This window comes from Nematolebias whitei, chromosome 21 (genome assembly GCF_014905685.2).
Source record: "Nematolebias whitei isolate Nwh7 chromosome 21, NemWhi1, whole genome shotgun sequence".
In the NCBI taxonomy this organism is placed as follows: Eukaryota; Metazoa; Chordata; class Actinopteri; order Cyprinodontiformes; family Rivulidae; genus Nematolebias; species Nematolebias whitei.
This window is the reverse complement of record NC_056518.1, coordinates 32,404,876-32,405,372: the sequence shown is the minus strand read 5'-3', so window position 1 is coordinate 32,405,372 and position 497 is coordinate 32,404,876. Positions and strand designations below refer to the sequence as shown.

The 497-nt window shown below is 46.1% G+C and overlaps 1 protein-coding gene across 1 annotated transcript in view; it reads left to right on the top strand.

The window, feature by feature from the left end:
• The window catches only part of nin (ninein (GSK3B interacting protein)), a 30,602-nt gene that overhangs the window by 649 nt on the left and 29,456 nt on the right, over nucleotides 1-497 (top strand). The gene's annotated exons all lie outside the window — the stretch shown is intronic.

The window sequence follows — 497 nt, the reverse complement described above, 5'->3', positions numbered from 1 at the left end:
ACATCTGTACAACTGACCAACATCTGTACAACTGACCTCGACATCTGTACAACTGGCCTCAACATCTGTACAACTGACCTCAACATCTGTACAACTGACCAACATCTGTACAACTGGCCTCGACATCTGTACAACTGACCAACATCTGTACAACTGACCTCGACATCTGTACAACTGGCCTCAACATCTGTACAACTGGCCTCAACATCTGTACAACTGGCCTCAACATCTGTACAACTGACCAACATCTGTACAACTGACCTCAACATCTGTACAACTGACCTCGACATCTGTACAACTGACCTCATCATCTGTACAACTGACCTCGACATCTGTACAACTGACCTCGACATCTGTACAACTGACCTCGACATCTGTACAACTGACCAACATCTGTACAACTGGCCTCGACATCTGTACAACTGACCAACATCTGTACAACTGACCTCGACATCTGTACAACTGGCCTCAACATCTGTACAACTGGCCTCAACATC